Raw genomic sequence first — 20,833 nt, 5'->3', positions numbered from 1 at the left:
AATTTGTGAAATTTTAATGTTTATTTATTTATTTATTTTTTATTTTTATTTATTTTTTTTGCGGTGCTGGGGATTTGAACCCAGGGCCTTGGGCTTACGAGGCAAGCACTCTACCGACTGAGCTATATCCCCAGCCCTAAAGTTTATTTTTAACTTAATGAGTTAATTATCTCATATTTGATGTGACTATAGCCATCTAATGCATAATCTTATACTTTGCACATGAAGAAAGCATCCCATCCTGTCTTCTAAATTTGTGGATGTGTTGTCTCTACATTCCACTTTCTAACCTGTGAGACAGCTAACTCCATAGATGTCTTCTTTCCATTTCTAGAAGCTCTGTGAAATGAAGGGTCCTCTCTGATTAGTATTTGTAACCTCCACATCACTGTGCTTAGCACAAAAATAATGCTCAATAAATTGTGGTTAAATAAGAGAATGACCAAACAACATGTACCAAAGGTCCAGTCACTCAAGTGTCCCCAGTCCTCATTTGGACAATCTTTGGATATCTACTGAGTCAATATTGGTGCTTCCCTAGGATCAGCATTTCTGTTCTTGATTTCACCAGAGAGGGATGTGTCAAGGTGGGATGGCGAGAATGTACTTGTACTCTGTGGGCCAAAACATTTCTTTGTGATGGTGATTATATTTCTGTCATGAACCAGAAAACAAACAATGTAACAAACACATGAGAGCAAACTACATAGTGTGACTAAAATATTCATGCCTTCATTTAGACAATTCTGCCGATCATAGGTAACATTACAGGCAAGCCTTTTTATCTTAATCCACTAAATGTCTCAGAGTTGGTCCTGAAGAAAAACTGCATTACATATACTTCTATCATTCCTGCCCCATCACTAACACCCTTACCACTTACCTCCACCAATAACAGAAGCTGCCATTGATAGACCTTATGTGCCAGTCACCATTTCCTTCTCTACAGTGCTTCATTTAATCCCACAGTGGTCCTGCCTATTAGGCATTATTATCTTTGCAGTGAAGAGTTAAAACTCAAAAGGGAGTTAAAATAACTTGCCCAACATTCCTTAGCCAGAAAGTGTGGGATTCAGTGCTTACGAGTTCTCCCAAACCTGCACCGTATATCATGTCCATAAAGTCTATCATTCTATGGCCTTCACAAATCTTATTTCAAAGTTGGAGAAAGAGACAATATTCTGTTCCTTAGCTTTAGTACTCTGTCCTTCCTTTTCTGGGAAGGCAGTAAAAGTGTAAGTGTTATACTTGCTCTCCTGCTGCCAATAGTATCCCATCTGTAATGTAATAAATCAGATGTTTACTGTCTCATGCCTATAGTCAAACATGTCACCAAATTTCATAATATGTACTGAAACAGAATGAGACAAATATTGAATTCTAAAACAGCGCTGTCTGATATTTTATTAAAGATCACAATTCAAACTCTCTAGAACATAAACAAGTATAAACATGGACAGTATCATCAAAGCACAGACAAGATGTCTCTAAGTCTTGGTACTAAAAAAAAATCTATAAAACACTGGTGTTTCCTATAAATATTAGGGTTCATATGCTATCTTTTTCTAAGTGGAGCAATAGTTTCAATCAGAAATTATATTTGGCAATAGCCTTGATCAACAGACAGGGAATAGAATATGATTTTACAAAGTCTGAAATAATTGATGAATTTTAACCTTTGTTTAATTTCTCTTGATCTTCCTTTCCTTAACTTTGTTTCCTGAGAACTACATGGGGCATTTTTATTGGTAGGATTAATGTCCTTGCATAGTTGTCAGATATTTAAAGTACCTAAAAAAGGTACTTTTAAAATATTTACCAACATCTTTCAGAAGTACTTTCCCCATGCTATGTCATTCACTGTGAAGGAGAGGGAAAACAGCTCTAAGCAGTGAAATCCTCCTGAAGCACAATGCTTGGGCTCCTGGTAGGACCAGGGTGGACTCCTATGCTTGCAGCTCCACAGGATACATGCTCAGGAAGGCCTCAACTTTGCTCTAGTGGACATCTGGAAATTCTTAATCATTTATGTTTGAACTTTTGTTTCATGATTGAAGTCCAGTGGGTTAATATATTATAGGCAAGAGATGAGGAGATATATGCAATATGGGTATCTGTCATCCATTTTCTGCTGTCCTGTTTACATACAGTGATGCCTCATGAGCAAAGAATCTTAGTGATTCCACAATGTGGGAGTCCAGTAGGAATCAAAGTGAGTATAATGTAATATGTACTGTCTATGACAAAGTAGGAATGTTGACAGTCTGATGGTCTCACTTTTCATGTGAATTAGATTATGCTTTAAATGCAGAAAGAACACAATGCCAAGGAAACTTTTTATAGTCTTTCTTGGTCATGTTACTTCCCTTATACCAGTCAATCACTCATGCTGAAATGATGACACACACAAAAATGATCCCATAGTTCCTTTCCCTTTCTGTTTTCCTTCCTCATCAGTAAGCCAAAGGTAAAGATAATTGGAAGAATGCGTATGAATCAAAAAGTGAAAAACAAAATTTCGTGCAGCATTACCACTGTTTTGGTAAGAACAAAATACATATGCATACACACAATACAGAATATGAATTGTATTATTTTAGTAAGGCTATGTACATGTTAAATACTCCTGTATTTGTATTTAAAACTGGAATTGTATAGTGTAAAGATGAATGGTAAAATTCACATTCATAATTTAAAAATTTATCTTAGAATAACGTTAAATAACACATAAAATGACTCTGACAGGTCATTGGAGAACTGTGAAAGAAAGCAGGAAAGCATTATATTTTAGTACCTTCTAGGGCACTTTCTTCCCCTGCTTTTTGAGTAGGGCAACTACATTTTTATTTTGCATTATGCCAATTAGACAGCTGGCCTTGGTTGTGACCGTGTGTGTGTGTGTGTGTGTGTGTGTGTGTGTGTATACATGCACACATGTGCATATAGATTATACTGTTTTCACAGAGACATAAAATGGTTAATTCAGGGTAGGGCTCATTAAAATGGGCAGAGTCCTTCTCCTGGCATCATAAATTAGCCTTTTCTGGGTATGCTGGGCAAAGAGAGGAAATGGGAAATGGCTCTGACAAACCATCAAGAATGAGTCTCACTACTTAATTGATCAAGTGGAAAAAATTTTTTTTCAGGAACAAGAACTCTACTTAGCACACTTATCCTGGAAAAGGTCATTTCTTAAATGGTATTCAGATGGTTGGAAAGTTGAAATGACCTCCCACAAGAGAGTCATTTATTCTTTCCTTACTGACAAGATAGACCACAAATGCATTTATCAACTCTCCATTACTGAAAAAATGTTGAATATCAAAATGTGGTCACTCCATTTTCTGGAGCATTCTAGTTTTATTATTTCATTGAAGATTTATAGGGAAAGCTACAGGCTACTATATCCTTTCATCCTATTGAAGGTGAACTAAAATGGAGAAAAACAGACTCCCCCCCAACCCATATCTTTGAAAAGCTTGTGTTCTCCCAGGAAATGTAAATTTTGTTACTTTCTAAGTGTGGAAAATAGTTTTGTTATTTAGTGATTATTCTCATAAGTAATCATAAATGTGAAAATGTCTCAAACAGAGATAGTCATACATTTCAATACATACACAGGGTATTTTAAAAGATGGAGAGCTAATTCCAATTGGAGTAGGCTGAATTATTTATGTGGGTTTTATTGATCACTTCCAGAATCAGACCTTTCTGTTTTGCTCCAGTAGTTAAATGTTAAATGTCTTTACTACATTCAACCAAGTTTAAAGAAGTTGTACAATATTTAGGTGTTCCATAGAGTTAATCTTTTCTTTTCATGATAAAAAGTAGTTTTTTTTTTTTTTTTTTTGTGGTGCTGGGAATTGAACCTAGGGCCTTGTGCATATGAGGCAAGCATTCTACCAATTGAGTTATATCTCTAAACCAAAGTAGTTGATTTTTAAGAGAAAACATATTTAGCATTTTGGGGTCTGAATTAAATCTTTCTTGGGCACTAGGAGATGGGAAAATAGAATTTCTCTTTTGTTTTTGATGTGAAGGCTACTTCAGAAAATGAAAACAAAACAAAACAACAACAAAAAGAAATCCCACACATTATTGGCAACTGTGTGCTATAGTAAAATTTCTGAGAATTGATGGAAGGAATCAAATTACTTAGGAGATTGATGAGAAACATCATACTACATTGTCAATTCATGCTACTAACAAAAGTGAAAATGTTTTAACCTTTTAAGTAAATTATCCCCAAAGTTCATTTAGGAGAACCTCATGGGCAATAAGCAATACTGTGTCAAATATTAGAGGGCCATTGGACATAATGACTTCTTTTGATCCTTTCTAATTCTTTCTTCTTTTGATTCAATTATCACTTTCCCTGAAGGGATACAATTATCAACAACTGGTGATCTGATTTACTGCCATTACTCTTGGAGGACATGAGAGAAGATGAGCTTGAAAGCAATGTGGTCAGACGCACTGTGTGAACTAGCTACCAACACACTTGAGCAGGTATCCCTGCTAATATGGTGGCCATGGAAGCATCTCTTGCACACAACGATCAGAGATACTCACAGTACACACACCCTGACATCACCCTGATGATTGTGATGGGAGATCATCAACAGAGCTTCATTGACATTTAACTGTGTTTCTCTCACACAATGTACACTGCTCCCTCCCTTGTCATAAGCACTAGGACCATATTTTGAGAAAGGTAGAAAATGCAGGTGAAGAGGAGCATACAAAAACCATGTGACATAAACAGAACTCTCCTGGTGAAAGTGGTCTTAAAAGGGAAAGTGCATTTGTATTTTGGAATTAAAAACAAACAACTTATATCTCTTATGAAAGTGGAAAAGTGATTCAATTAGCAACTCAAACTCCAGTGAGACCAACCTCCTTCCCCTCTGTCCTGTTCCCTTTCTGATCCCAGCTCTGGCTGGGATAGACAGCCTGCTGCCTTTCTCCTCAGCAATGAATTAACACACTCTAATTTAAGGTTCTGGACTTTCTCAGTGTTTAACTCTTGTCTTTCTGCACATTTTCCTTTGCATACTCTTTCTATAAAAGACATATTAAATTGATATCTGTCCTCTTCAATCAGCATCTATATGTTCCTGAGAATTAGAAAAAAAGATTAAACATTTATTTATAGCATTTAAATGAAAGAGATCAAAAAATGAAACTGATGGAGTTATAAAAATATAGACATTTTAAACTTCAAAAATATTTAGAAAAGTGGTACATACACATAACTGTAAAAGAGCAATCGAATGCAGCCCTGCCCCTCTATGGTTCCGATTACTTAAAATGCTTTTAATGTCAGGTATTTCTCTCATATTTTTAAAAAATAATCTTGTTACTTATTATTTTTAGTCAGTGTCTAGTGCCTTTCTCTTATGCAAATTTACCTTCTTAATATCCTATTTCCTTGGAGCTCATGCCTACTTCCCTTCTCTCTATCTTCTTGGCATAACAGAATCATTCTTAGTTAACAACCAATCTTTACATCATTATGACTACTATGTGTGTAAATTCAAGGATTGTGTTATTATTATATCTCTTGTCCCATTAAGCTGTTACCTATTTTTTCACTTGTAGTTTTCTATATCTCAACCCTTATTTTTTTTCTTAGACTTGAATCATGTTCTGTATCTTTCTAAGTCTGTGTTTTATGTTTTACACCAAATGTCTCATCATCTCAGATGGATTTGTTTCCTCCTTTTCCCTGCAGTCTTTCTTCCTCTTCCAGATCCAGCAGATACATGTCACCTGTTAGGTCAGGCATCCTACTGCCTCCTTAGACTTCATTTTGTTGCTTTCCAGAAAAGTGACTTTTGACTGACTCACCAATTAAGTGAGTTTGGTATTAATGTCAGATCTGACTATGCCTGAAATAAGAAATCAGTGAAATGAGACCATAATGACTGTAAGCTTAAGAAAGTAGGCTCAAGCAATTTGTCATAAAAAGAAGATATTTAATCACTCAGTCACCAAGTATAGATTCTCACTTTCTGCTCAGAAAATTCACAATCAGTGTTTGGATCAAGTCTAGTTCTGCTCAGCAAGGCAAGACTCTGAGTCAATTTAACTCACCTGGTCTCTTGCTAAATAGATATGTTGACACAGACCTGGTTATGTTAATCTCAGTTAAAGTCAATTCTGCAGCCTGAATTGCAATTTCAGAATAAAAGTAGTCTTGGTCTGTTCATGTTGTTACAACAAAATATGTTAGACTGGGTAATTTACCTGACAGATTTATTTCTTACATTTCTAGAGACTTGAAAGTCCAAGATCAAGCTGCCAGTAGACTCAGTGTCTGATGAGGGATTACTCTTTGCTTTCTATGTGGAAGAAGGGGAAAATAAAGGGTGGAACTTGTTCTTCCTAACTCTTTTATAAAAGTCCTAATTTTATTTAATGAGGGGTCTAGTCTCAAGTCTTAATTGTGAGCTTGCACAGTGGTACATACCTGTAACCCCTGTGCCTCAGTAGGCTGAGGCAGGAGAATTGCAAGTTCAAATTCAGCTTCAGCAACTTAGCCGGACCCAAAGCAACTTAGTGAGACCCAACTCTAAATAAAACATAAAAAGGGCTGGGAGTATGGCTCAGTGGTCAAGTGCCCATGGATTCAATCAATTCCTGGTACTAAAACAACAACAACAACAAAACAAACAAGCAAACAAATAATTGTGTCCCAGAAGGCCCTACCTCTTAACATTGCTGCATTGGAAGTTAAGTTTGGAAATGAATTTTGGAGGAATACAAACTTCAAACCCTAGCAAGAGCCTTGAGTGGCACACTAGTGCAATGCCACATTTGCAAGAGTTCTCTTTTCTTCCTTCGTGGGCTCTCAACTGCTTCTCTTGCAGTGATTTGCACATGGAGCATAAAGCAATAAAAAAAATGATATACTTTTCAGTAAGCATAGTTGCTCTACTGCTCCTCTCATTTACTTGTCATCTTGGAGTGTGACAGGATACCTACCTTCTTATTATGATACTGACCCTATGGAATAGGGATGAGGATTGAAAAATTTTAATAACACTCAGTTTGTTTGCTTAATATCTATTGCATACAAAACAAGAGGCAAAATAAATCCTCAGGCAGGAGAGGTATATAGCCTGCCAGTTTATCAGGGACTTATTTTTCTGGGAAATATGAAGGAACTGAAAGAAAAACAGCTTAGTTTTGCTAAAATATAAGAACTGCAAATTGGAAACTAATAAATGGTTGATTAAATATTCAGAATAAACCACTAATTATCAAATTTAATGAAGCATTTAATAAATTATTATATTTAAATATAAATTTCATTATATCTGGTAGAGGTTATATATTTTTTTGTTTTTTTACTTCCCAAAACCTTTCAAATATGTATAAGGATTCCAAAAAATGTGATAATATTAATGGTAGTTGCTGCACTTGGGTGGGGAAGGAGGCTAGCTTTTTATTTTGAAATATGCCAAAACATTAGGAAAGTTAAAAAGATAGTCCAGTAACTATCTGCATACGTCCTATTAAGATTACATAATCACTTAACTTTTAAGAATTTTTGAGGCTCTTTACAAACTCAGTTATTCTTTACTTTTTTCTAAAGTAGTCCTTTCAGCATTCCTATTTTACAGTTGAGGCACAGAGAGATTGTACAACTTTTCTGAGTCACAGGGCTGGTAAATGCTGGATTGGGATTCAAATCCATAGATGTCTAAGAGCCCATGTTTATTAACTTATATGCCAGAACTCATTCCTGTTATTAAATAAATTATATAGAAATAAATCTTACAAATTATTTCACATCAAAATTATATTTAATGTAGGATATATGTATATTTTAATATGCTTTATGGGGTGAAATCTCTAAATATGACTGTGTCTAGAAAGCTTTTTAAAAGGCTTTGGGCAAATAGCAGGGCAGGAACAAACCTCTTCAGCAGTGTAGCCTTGGGAGAGGTTAGTAGGCTAAGCAAGATATGCAAAGATTTTGGACTCATTTCCACATCTGTGGAGAGAAAGTCTCTTTTCTTAGGGTGGCTGAGACTTTTTCAGTAAACTTTCAAAACTATATACCCTGTGTTATGGCAAGCTCAAAAATGGCTGTAGTTAGGCTACCTCACAGAGACTTCCAGCAGCCTATTAATGTTTTTAGGGTGCAGGGCTGGGAACTGGTTATGTTATGGTTAGTCAAGGCCAGAAACACTGTGATTCAGCATATAGACTCAAGGTCATAAACATTAACTTGCGAGTACCCCCCATTACATAATCTGTTGGCTGTGTTCCCTCTTTGTTTGAACTGTATATAGAGAGGGTCTATGGAAGTGGTGACTAAACAAAGCTAAAGTGGGGGCTGGCTAATGTCTGTGACCACCACTGAATAAAGCATGTCTGCTGTCCTAACTGTGTCTTGCATCCTGTTCCACCTACTAAACTCCAAATCCGTTTCCTGGGTCCGTTTCCTGCATGACACCCTTGTTTTTCTACAAAATTATGGGACTAAAATATCACTAGCTCCTACGTTACAGAATCACAACACATAACCTGATTGAAAGACAGGTTCCTGACCCAGGCCTGACGCAGTCTCTCTCAGGTGTGCCCCTCAGCTCTAGGACTAGTAAGAACACTCCAGCAATGTGCTGGCACAGTAGGAAAGTCTCTGTCCAGATTCAGACAACTGTGCTGGAGTCCTCACTTTACCTGGAGTTAATCCTGGTTAAATTTGGGGGGTCCGAGTGTCTTCTAGCATACTTAGTCACCATTAGGGCAAATTGTAGTTATAGTAATCTGTGATTCATTTCTGGAAAATATACCAAATGGGCCATTTGGAAAAGCTCTAGGCCAAGCCTAATTTCCTTATATGTAATATGAAGTTTCTGAATGAATATCGTGTTGCCTTTCAGCTGCTCAAAACAATCCATGTCTATTGGTAGATCTCATTTTTTTAAAATGTCTTCTATTTGTTCTAAGTAGTTACACATGATAGTGAATGCATTTATGCCTTTTGATAAATCATACATAAATGGAATATAATGTTTCATTTTTCTGACTGTACATATTGTAGGATCACATCAGTCATGCAGTCATACATGTACAAGGGGTAATAATGTCTGTTTCACTCTAGTATCCTTTCTACCCCCATATCCTTCCCCTCCCTCCCTTCACTCCCCTCTACCTAATGTAAAGTAACTCTATTCTTCCCTAGCACCCCCACCCTTATTTTACAATCATCACAGGCCTGTAAGAGCATTATCCTCCTTCAACCACTGAGACAACTGAGGCTCTATGAGACAAGGAGCCAAAGAGCCAACTGGTAATAGAGCTAAGACAGAAATGTAAGCCTTTGACTTCCAGCCCTTTCTGTCACTATGGCTTGGTTACTTTAACTTCATCTTTACTTTTCCTGAGATATTATGTTTTCTAGCACTGGTGTTGAGAGCAGACAAAAGAAGTGACTAATGAGATACAGTTTAAAAGGTTTCCAATGAGACATTTTGCCCAAGAATAACACCCCGTCTGTGTTAGCAGGACCTAAAATGGCATAAGGACACAACTGTTAGGACCCGCGACAAAACTTTCAGTCCACAAGACAGGGCAATCAAAGTCGCCCAGAGGTGGTGTACCCTAGGCAGAAATTGTCTTCGTCAGAGAGAGAGAGGGAGACGAGGTAATTGGCCACCATTACACAATCCCTGGGAAAGGGTTTTAGAAAAGGGTCCCAAGGTGGTAAGGAGAAATGACAACCTGAGGAAGTTGTGAGTAGCAGAAGGAAAATGTGGTGACATGGGAGGAGAAAAGCTAGAAATAGACTCTGCTTATGTACCAGAACTGCCTGGGGACAGTTCTGATTTCTTCCTTAAATATCACACTTACCCTTCTCCACCTTGGAAGATTGTGGGAGTTTTATGTGAATATAAGAAACACAAAAGGGGACAAATTTCAAGGTCCTAAACAGTAAGGTTCTCTAATTTGCTTAGGATGTATGTCTCTATTCTCCTCCTCCTTCTCCTTCTCCTTCTCCTTCTTCTTCTTCTTCAACAAGACTTTTATAAAACTTTGGTCCCCCAAAAATGGTTCTAAATGAAATAGAAAAAATCCAGGGATCTGTAGTCATAAAAGTTTGGTGAATGTAGGCTAACATTTATCCCAAGAGATTAACAAGTATACAATTGCATATTACAAACTCTGAGTGCGTGGATTTCTTTAAACCTGTTTCCCAAATTTACTTGCCCACAAAATATCCCTCTTTTAAAAAGTAATATTCTATGAAATGCTTTAAGAAAATGATACTTCAGTTGACTGTCTGCATACTAAAAATAAAATACTTTAAAACTTTAAGCTGACATCTAATGTTGTAAAGCATGCTTGAGTCTGTTGTAAATATTTGAGTTTATATGGAATTCAATTTGTTTCATTAATGCACCTATTATTTAAGAACACATATGTACATTTTACTAGTTCCTCAAATTAAGTATTTACTTCAAATATTCTTATTAGTTCCAGGATTAAGGACAATTAGTTGAATTTGCTTTTGGTAACTAATACTGATAGTATTATATAGAAAATATAGATCCTCAGCTAGACTTGGATCTCATTCTTGTTGTACATGATTAAAAAGAAATCATTAAGTAGATAAAAAAATTGGTAGAGAATGCTGGTAAACACAAAACACATTAGTTTGGGAATGATTTACATTCCAATATATACAATGATACACATTATTTATATTATGTATCTAATGATACACAAGTATGTAAATTATTTATATAATGATATATATGTGTGTATATATATATATATATATATGTATATATATATATTACAGTTCTTCCTTTGTATTGTAAAGAGTTTGATCACCTAACTGCGCTGGAGGAGGTTGTTGGCCTTTAAGGTGTGGTAAAGTGTCTTTCCATTGGGAAAGAAGAGATCTGAATTGAATGCTTATTTTCTCTTAAGTATTTGTTAAACTCGGTTCTGTAACTTCTTATCAGGGATTTGATTTTTATTTCTTCTTATTTTTATAGTTTTAGAATAAGGCAGATAAATAAGATTTGGAATGTGTTTATGAGTTAGTATGGATTAACTTTTCTTTATATCACTCAGGATCCATTTACCATAATACCATTATAAAAACATACCATGGTGTGCTATCTTTCATATATTACTTAATTAAATAAAAATTTCATGGGCATGATACACATGAACAAATAGTTACTTACCTGGGAAAATATAAGCAATGACTGGAAAGATTTAAAAATTGAAATATTAATTTTCTTCTATAAAACTGGGCTCATGTATGATACATATTACTTTTATCTTTCTTCCTATTGTAAGCAAGTATTCCAAAAAGCATATATTGCCTGTTTACATTCTCTCTTGTGATTTCATCCATATTCATGCTTTAGAATAAGTAAGGTGATTACTGCCAATGTGTTTTTCTAGCTCTGGGTACTCCCCTGAGCTTCAGACCAACAAATCCGATCATCCACTTGACATCTTCACTTGGCTTTCTAACAGACATTTAAGAATTAACATGTCCCAAACAGAAATTTTGACTCTCCGTATAATCCTAGCCTCTGAAATTTTCTTGTGAAATATTTCCATTTGAGCACATAGCACAGAAAAATTTTCAAACCCTAGAAAGAATCCTTACTGGCTCTCTTCATCTCCACAGATGAAAATCATCAACAAATCTGCTTCTTGTCATCTGCAGTGATACTACACTAGTCCATGTCACCATGATTTTACTTTGGGAGTATGGCTATAGATCACTAACTGCTAGTTCTATTTGCATGTAATACATTTGCATAATATTCTATATCAGAAATAGAGTAATATTTTAGAAACATAAAGTTGATCATTTTGCTCTTCCATTTCAAACTCTCCAGGGGCATCTCATTGAATTTAGAAGCAAATTCAAATTTCTTTTTATGAAGTCCTGCCTTGTCTGGTCCTGCCTACCCCTTCAACTTCATCTTTTAATCTTCCCTCATCTCTAGTGTTCAAAAATACCAACAAATTAGTTCTGGGCTAACTGCCTTAAAGATCTCTTTTACAAATTACAAAGAAAAATTACAAAGAAAAACCTCCTTTCTATTGTTTTTAGCATGGAATGGTATCATAGGTACTGAAGGTGGCTTCAGGAAAGAAAACTTGACAACTAGGAGTCATGCCTGAAACAAATGAATTCTGTAGAACATTGACTTGCTCAGTTATCACATAAAGCATGGCAAGAATAATGAGCAAAAAAAAAAAAAAATCAGCCACAAATTAATATGTATTTTAAAATATATTTAAGTTGCCACTACTGTAAAGAAACTCACACAAAATATCTCCTAAATCTACAACCAACATTTAAAATTAATTTTCTTAATATGCTTAAATACAATAGAAGAGATCAGATAAAAATTTTTTGACTATAATTGTTACTGCAACATAATATATATTTCAAAAAGTTTTATGGGAATGGTAAAAACTTAAAGTACAAAACTATCAAAGTATAAATACATTATCTAGACAATAAGAATGTCACTTATTGTGTTCTGTCACTCTTTTCCTTCTACAATCTAGCAACACCAAAATGCTCATGGTCCTCTAGAAGCACTGTCAAGCCCTATACCTCTGTACTTCTGGGCTGAGTCCTTCTGCCTCAGGAACCCTCCTGGGATAGAGAGTCACAGATTTATCATGTTCCATGTGCTATGAGCCCAGCTGGTCCCAGATTCCAATCCCTGCTCTGCTTTACTTAAACACAACTCCACATAAAGCATATTTCTAAGAAATATGGCACATATTCTTAGTTGAGTATCATACTACAAATTAATTCTTTACTTAAAACTCATCTCCATTAAAGGACTCTCAGCTTCCTAACTTCATAAACAGTCACATTTGTCCTTGTGTTCTCAGCTTGTCCCAGTGCCTTATGCAGAGTGTTTGGATTTGCTGACCTGAACTCTGCTTTAGTTTTATTTACAACATAGGCATACAGTTTACATTTTGCTTTGCTTAAGTTTTGTGGGCACAATTGGTAAACAAAATGAAAGACAAAAGCAAATAAAACTCCAAACTGTATAAATACCAATCAGGTACTTTTCATGTTTTGAGTACAAATCCTATGTACACATCCCTCTCTATTTTGATTTCATGTTTTGCTAAGTGCATGCTAAGTTCTCTTGTTGACATAGAAGGTGTAGTTGCTCCCTTTATATGAATACCAAAGTATATGGGGGAAATGTGATGTAACCAATTGACAGCAAATTATTTTAGGCTAGGCTAAGACATTGATAGACCTTGGAAACATTTATAAGGTTTTATCAACATGTTATAAGGTCTCCTATTTCTGAGATATCTAGGACATTTAAGCCAGCATTGATATGTTAGGATCCCCACTGTAAGCCCAGATTTCCTAGGTGATTGCTCATGTATCTTTCCAAGTCCTCCTTCAAAACACACACACACACACACACACACACACACACACACACACACACACTCATACATGTGCTCCTCCACTTATGGTAAGATTACGTCTAAATAAATTCATGTTAAGTGAAAAGTGCATTCAATACACCTAACTACCAAATATCATAGCTTAGCAAAAAGCACACTGTGGTGTACTGGGTGTTTACTTCTGTGATCCTGTGACTAACTAGGAGTTGCAATTTGTTGCCATAGTCCAGCATCTTTGGAGTACTAGACTGAATATTGTGATCCCAGGAAAAGATTAAGATTAGAAATTCAAAGAACAGTTTCCACTCAGTGCTTATTGATTTCACATCATGATAAAGTCTCAAGACATCAGGAATTAAACCACCATAATGCAGGGATACTTCCCACCCCCGACATACATATATTTTAGTTGTTATAATTAAATTCATGCTTTTCATCTTATTTAAATTGTTTTACTTTTCTCAAGTTTTCTGCAGTTAGAATGCCTCTTTTTGATATTTGAATAGATAATAATTGATTTTTTAAAAATGTCTTTGGGTTTTAATATTGGGTTTATGGAAGAATGAAGGGGCTTTTTATTCAACTTTGGCAATATAGAAATGAGCTGGGTTGGAGGCCCTACATAAACTCTGAATCATGCTGAGTATAAGTCAGCAGCGGGTCTTTTACTTGGTAAACTTAGCACTTAGAAGCACAAATACAACACTGGTGTATAGTAAAATTTTCAAGCAGATAAAAAACGTATAAAATGTAAATCAAGTTTTTTTTTTACTCTTCCTCAAAATTTTTGTTTTTCTTTCCAATAGATGTCATATTATCTTGGAAATTATTCCAGAAAGAACATTAATGTATGAAGTCTTTTATTTATCATAATACAGGCTATTTTCCCCTTTTCCCCACTATCACATAGCATGGAAATCTTTCCGCACAAGATCATCAGGATCTCGTGTTATTTTTAGCTGCTGTAGACTATTCCACTGGATGCACATAATTTAGTCATTTCCTCATTGAAGACTGTTAGAGTTGTTTCTTGTATTTTGCTGTTGCATGCAATCTTTAAAATTCTGATTCATATACTTTTTGTGAGCAGACTGCAGGTAGTATTCCTGAGTGGAATTTCTAGGTTATGGATAATATACACTTTAAATTTTGATAGATATCGTACAAAAATGTTCCCCATAGTTTATATCAATTTAAATTCCCATAAACAGGATATGAGAGTTATAGTTTCCTCAAACCATTGCCAATACTGAGTAGTACAAAATTTTGAATTGCTGCCAATCTCATTTCAAAAGGGTAAACAATAGCTTTGGGGTTTTGGTCATGGGTTCTGGCTTCTGAGAGAGGAGTGATACTGCAGCTGGGATTCTCCATGCCTCTTCTCACAGGAATAACTGCCCTTTTAAAGAATCTAATGTATTTTCTGTTTTTTCTTCCATGAGACTAAATCTCCTACTTGCAGGAAATAATTTGTTCTCAGAGACTGTGCACATTGTACCTTCCCTTTCCAGTTTACCATTAAGATGGAAAAAATACATAGCTATGCAAAATGCTGACCTTAGTAGTTCTTCCTGGCTCTGGCAGAGATCTGAGATTGTAGGAGAAGTTTTTCAGCCATTTTTCCTCTTTACTTATTTATTTTTAATGGGATGAGCTACCTGTCCACCATCTAATTAATTCAAATCATGGGTGGTAGGTGGTTGTGTTTATGCCACTGTTAGGAATGTGCTACCTGTGTGGTTTTGACAAAAGAGATAGCAGTGGCTGTGGGGTGGGTAGATGTCGGGAAGTAGAGGACACCATATCATGGTTTCTGGGATCCTCTGTCTTCTTGACTTGAAATTATGTCATTTCCTTTACTTTATTGCTCAGAGTGTACCTTTACTGTTTTAAAACTTTTTTCTTTTCCTTTTGGTTAATGTTAAATTTGGGAGAAATTGACAGAGATATAGCTCAGTGGTAGAGTGCTTGCCTAGCAAGCACAAGGCCCTGGGTTCAATCCCCAGCACCACCATTTAAAAAAAAAAAATTGGGGAGAAAGCAATTCAATTATATAGTTTTCCTCTAACACTTCACCCCAGAAGACTCTTAGCATATTTTTTGTAAATTCTATTTATTTAAGAAAATAAATGTGTAAAATATATTCATTCTAGTTTCTGAAACAGAGCGTCCTAATGTGATTCCCCCATTACTACAGACACGGCTCATAATGTTGCTGTCACACATAACTGCTGCTACCAGCTCTCTTTTTATCAGCAATCAAATGGAGAACTATTTTATGTTCCCTGTATGATAATACCTTTCTGGAATTCATTCTCTAGGAAATACCAAGTAATGTTTCTCTCCAGTTTATTCAGCCTCCTCAAAAATATTTTTTCCTGCTCTGACAAGGACTACTGGAGAAAATTAAAAAGGGTGATAAAAGTCATATTGTATACCAAAGAAATAAGCAGAAACTGGAAAATTTTTACTAAATTTTACAAGGACATCATATTTTTTGCATGCAAGATAGTACAATTAAACCAAATGCTGCAGTTCTAACTCTTAAGATCCAAAGCATAATGTAAATGTTTTATGAAGAAATTTAATATACTTTAAATACTTTCTCTTGGCAGACCTCCAGAAAATACTTCATGGTTGTGATTTCAAATTCTATTTTACTGGTTTTCTTTTAAATCATTTTATTTCTGGTTCAATACCTCCATTTTTCCTTACATGGCATGAGTGATTCTTTTGATGGACAGTTTCATTGCCATGTTAAATAGTTTTACTTGATTGCTGTACCATCTAAGCTGGGGATGTGAGGCTTTTGTACTGTGCTCCCCTTCTTTCTGTGTACATACACATAACATTAACAACTCACCCTTACTCCCTGGGAAGCATGCCTTTTCTCTCCCTGGAATATGATTTTTGTATTCAAGTGCAAAAGGGAAAGATAAAATGGCACCTCATAGTTTGTCTTACCAGTAAATAAACAATAGTGTGGATATGAGACAGTCTAATATATACATTGAGACAGTCTAATATATACATTGAGTCATTGATTTCCTACCTTCATAACTGCTCTTCCAATCCTTGTAGTCAACCATATGGGGAAAGAAGGTATTATTATGGTTATATTCTTATTTTACTAAAAGAGAAACCAAAACATATAGCAGTTCAGTATTTTGCCCATGATTACAAAGTAAAGAAATAAGAGAGCAGAATTGCAAACCAGTCAGAGTGGTTCCAGACCCTAAACTCTTCTTAATTAGAATAGTACTGTACCTAGGAGGTCATCTTGAACTTTGCATTAAACAGGTTCCATTTTAACCAGCTATGCTACCTTGAGCAAATTACCTCTCTATTCCTCTCTAAAATGAGATAACAATGTCCATCTCACAGAGTATGCCAGAATTAAATTTAGAACATAAAATTGTAAGAAAAGCACTCAGTCTATGATGAACAGTCAACAAATGGTAGTTATTATTTATCATTGTGGTTATCTCCTCTGCTAATATGATGAATTTTCTCTGTGAAATTGACAGCAAAATAATGACTTTCAGAAGATTTGCTATGAAAAATATGCATGAATAATAGACTTCCAATTTGGAAAAATAAACTATCTTGTTTTGGTCATACCACTGAAAAGATTAGAACTATCATCTGCAACCAATATAAGAAAAAGAAAGTTGTCATAATATGCAGGAGCACGAGGGCAGCTATGCTACAGAATTTTCCTAAGTTGCCACTTAAGTTTTCAATACACAGTCCTCTGGGATTCCATGGTACCCTGTGTTCCACAACCTTAATAAAATGTTTCACATATCATAATAAAAAAAAATCCTCATAGTGGTATCTCCACCTAGTGTCTTTATTCCTAGCAGCAAGTACAACACCTAGACATAGAAGGGATTCAGCAAACAGTTGGTGACTGTACATATTACCTAATGCTGGGAGTATGCCTGGGTCTTTGGGAAAGGTGCCTCTGGCTTAGAGACTGTGACTCTCTAGCTTTGTGACCTTATAAGTTATGTGATTTAAGGCTCTGTTTTTTTTTTTTTAATTTTGATTCATTGTTCATAAATGGGGTACAACTGTTGTTTCTCTGGTTGTACACAAAGTAGAGTTGCACCATTTGCGACATCATACATGTACATAGGGTAATGATGTTTGTCTCATCCTGTTATTTTTCTTCCCCACCACCCTCTCCCCACTTTTTCCTCTAAACAATTCATTCTTCCTCCATTCTTGCCTCTCTCTCACCACCTGTTATGTATCATCATCCACTTATCAGAGAAAACATTTGGCCTTTGGTTTTTTTGGGATTGACTTATCTCACTTAGCATTATATTTTCCAACTCCATCTATTTACCTGCAAATGCCATAATTTTATTCTTATTTATGGCTGAGTAATATTCCATTGTGTATATATACCACAGTTTCTTTATCCATTCATCAATTGAAGGGCATCTAGGTTGGTTCCACAATCTAGCTATTGTGAATAGAGCAGCTATGAACATTGATGTGGCTGCATCACTGTAGTTTGCTGATTTTAAGTCCTTTGGTTATAGACCAAGGAGTGGGATAGGTGGGTCAAATGGTGGTTCCATTTCAAGTTTTCTAAGGAATCTCCACACCACTTTACAGAGTGGCTGCACCAATTTGCAATCCCACCAGCAATGTATGAGTGTACCTTTTTCCCCACATCCTCGCCAACACCTATTGTTGCTTGTATTCTTGATAATTGCCATTCTAATTTGGGTGAGATGGAATCTTCGGGTAGTTTTGATTTGCATTTCTCTTATTCCTAGAGATGTTGAACTTTTTTTCATGTATCTATTGATTGCTTGTAGATCTTCTGTGAAGTGTCTGCTCATTTCCTTAGTCCATTTATTGCTTGGGTTATTTGTATTCTTTTGTTCAATTTTTTTTTCCTACAAAATGGGGACAACAAAAATACCTTCTCTGGAGGACTGTTGTAGGAATCAATGAAAGCGATACATGTAAAGTGGTTAACATTTGTACATAATGAGTGCTCCACATTTGATTTTCTCCTTCAGCCGAATTGTAATAAATGTACATGAGTAGAAAAAGCATCTGCATTTTATTACTCTTGTTACAAGATTCTACCTACCCTGTGAAAATACTGGGATTCAAATTGTTGAGTTCACACTCTTTCAAAACGTTGAGTGTTGAGTGAACACTCTTTCTTGCATACTGCTTGTTAATATAATGACTACTTGATATAACACTTGTATTGAGAGTTAGTGTTTATATGTTGATAAGAATGACAGTAAATAATGTAAAAATTTAAGCACCTGCATATGTACAACATGTGGGGGTCTTGTGCTATTTCATTTAACATGTTATATGTGTAAAAACTACACAAATAATGGTTCTTTCTAGATATTTTTCCCATATTTTTGAGATATCATTGGCGAAGAACAGAAAACTGTAAGTAAAGGACTCAGGATCTTGCCAGTTTCCTAATAAAGCAAAGAACATCACCAATAGCATTTTCCTTTGAAATAAAAATCCTAGCACTATGATAACAAATGATATATTTAATGAGGTAATATTTGGATGATATTAAAAACAGTCCTGCTATACTGTGTCTAATATTTATCATTATTATTCCTGCCAAAAGCAATGATATCAGTTAAAATGCATGGATAGTTAATGTTGCTTACTCACAGGTTAGAATTTTTCACATTATAAAAAAAGACCACAGAAGAGCTTTTTTTCTCCCTATGGGAAATAATGGTAAAAGGAACATAAAACAATCTAATCATTTAATGGAACCACTATTGTCTTTGCCAAGAACTCATTTAAATGATGCAATTTGCTTTTGAAAACATTGTATTTGGCATTTAGCTTTCCTCTAATTCAAAGAATATAAACTTTTAAAATAGATAATGAAATCACTTTCAATTAATACCCAGTATTGTTACAGAGTGGTTCCTATGCCCTTCATTGATTGCATTCTGTATTTTGTCAGTATTTCTTCTCCACTGCAAATTTTGAATTTGGTTATAAAAAGTAAAGGCATGTGTTTACCTTTTAGGTTGCCTCAGGGAAAAAGAATGACAAATGAATGAGACACAGATTGAAGCTGTTTGTGCTCATTTTTAGAATTTTTTTTCCCAGTGCCTTCACATTTGCAAATCTTAATTCAAGATATTTTACATTTTCCCCTGTGCTCAGATTTGAGTACCTCAATACTGCCATCTGTATTTGCTATTTGGATACTATAAATCTTGGAATTTTTAACTAACTCTAAGAACATTCTAACTAAAAACATTTTGCCTTTGAATGAATATATTTTAAAATTTCTTTTCTTTAAAATTCTGATGGGATTAATGGAGGTCAATAAATAACACAAAACATTTTTTTGTCTTATCTTCACAACACTCACAAGTGCTTGAAAAACAGAAGCAATTCAATTCACAGTGCTGTATTACCAAAAATATCTTCCTTAATCTGATTTTCACTCTACTCTCATTGGACTTCCCAATGCTAATGGCAAAAGAAGAGCTCAGTGGCACTGCATTTGCTGGAGACTAAACCCAAAAGTTAAGCCAGCATATTCACTGTAGTCATTTGGAACCCACATTTATCTCCTTTTTCTGCCATCTCCTACACAGTAGTGAGATGGTGGGCAGGGAGAGCACAGAATGAACACGTTTCTTTTACAAATTACTATTGTTATGGTTCGGATAGGAAGTGTTTGAACCCCTCTTCTCACACAAAGGCACATGCACACACACACACACACACACACACACACACACACACATACACTCAGAAACTCAGTGTCCTCAATGCTGCCGCCATGGTACCTGCAAAAGCATAAATGATAGAACCTACTAACATGGCTTGGATATGAGCCTAAAAGTCTTGTGTATTGGAAACATGATAGTCAATGTAGTAATGTTCAGAGGTGAAAGGATTAGATTATGAGAGTTGCAACCTCATGGATGGATTATTTGTGCAATAATCATTTGAGTGGAATACTGAGTGTTATAACAATTATAACAATAGGCAGGTGGGACATGGCTGGAGAAAGTAGGTCACTGGAGACTCGTCATTGGGGATTACATTTTTTCCCTGGCAAACACACTTGAGTGATCTCTCTCTCTCTCTCTTTCTCTCTCGCTCTCGCTCTTGCTCTCGCTCTCGCTCTCTCCTGGCTACCATGAGCTGAGCAACTTTCCTTTCCATATACTTTTCTGCCATAATGTTCTGTTCTGTCTCTCCTTGGGTGCAGAGCAATGGAGTTGGTCAACCATGGACTGAATCTCTGAAACCATGAGCCACAAATAAACTTTTCCTCCTCTAAGTTATTTTTGTCATATGTTTTGGTCACAGCCATGAAAAGCTAACTAACACAACTACTTTAGTCAAGTAG

General features: G+C 35.5%; 1 protein-coding gene and 1 non-coding gene across 9 annotated transcripts in view; one reads left to right on the top strand and one right to left on the bottom strand.

Annotated features, from left to right (window-relative positions):
• Positions 1–20,833, bottom strand: part of Magi2 (membrane associated guanylate kinase, WW and PDZ domain containing 2) — a 1,289,418-nt gene that overhangs the window by 1,047,834 nt on the left and 220,751 nt on the right. The window lies entirely within an intron of this gene.
• Positions 15,387–15,457, top strand: Trnaa-agc (transfer RNA alanine (anticodon AGC)). Its single transcript has one exon. It is a non-coding gene; the product is annotated as a tRNA-Ala (tRNA).

The sequence above is a fragment of the Sciurus carolinensis genome, chromosome 8, assembly GCF_902686445.1.
Source record: "Sciurus carolinensis chromosome 8, mSciCar1.2, whole genome shotgun sequence".
Classification (NCBI taxonomy): domain Eukaryota; kingdom Metazoa; phylum Chordata; class Mammalia; order Rodentia; family Sciuridae; genus Sciurus; species Sciurus carolinensis.
The sequence above is the reverse complement of the archived record's forward strand: the minus strand, read 5'-3'. Positions and strand labels throughout refer to the sequence as shown.